The sequence below is a fragment of the Theobroma umbraticum genome, unplaced genomic scaffold (assembly GCF_002168275.2).
Source record: "Theobroma umbraticum cultivar Fairchild unplaced genomic scaffold, ASM216827v3 scaffold_4.1, whole genome shotgun sequence".
NCBI classification, from domain to species: Eukaryota; Viridiplantae; Streptophyta; class Magnoliopsida; order Malvales; family Malvaceae; genus Theobroma; species Theobroma umbraticum.
The window spans coordinates 10593918-10594198 of NW_018397258.1; the positions used below are offsets into that span (position 1 = coordinate 10593918).

The following is a 281-nucleotide window of genomic DNA, read 5'->3' on the forward strand; positions in this document are numbered from 1 at the left end:
TTATTGGATTAATTTGTAATTATAAAATAGTTTTATTATTAAGGTTTAAAATTAATCCGAGGTATAAATACCTTGCTATAGCCTCCAACAAAAGATGAGAGAAAAAGCTAAAAAAAAGAAAAAGGGGCTGTAGATTAGAAACTCTTTTTCTTGCCATTCCTTGTGCAAAAAAAAATAGTTTTTTATTCACTTGATTCTTTTTCAGCCCCACAATTTTGTGTAGATTATGAGTTTATAAAACTCATCTTTACTAGCACATTGTTAAGGCATAGCACTCCTAA

At 28.5% G+C, this 281-nt stretch overlaps 1 protein-coding gene across 1 annotated transcript in view; it reads left to right on the plus strand.

The window, feature by feature from the left end:
- The window catches only part of LOC110413411 (protein SRC2-like), a 3249-nt gene that overhangs the window by 1928 nt on the left and 1040 nt on the right, over positions 1 to 281 (plus strand). The gene's annotated exons all lie outside the window — the stretch shown is intronic.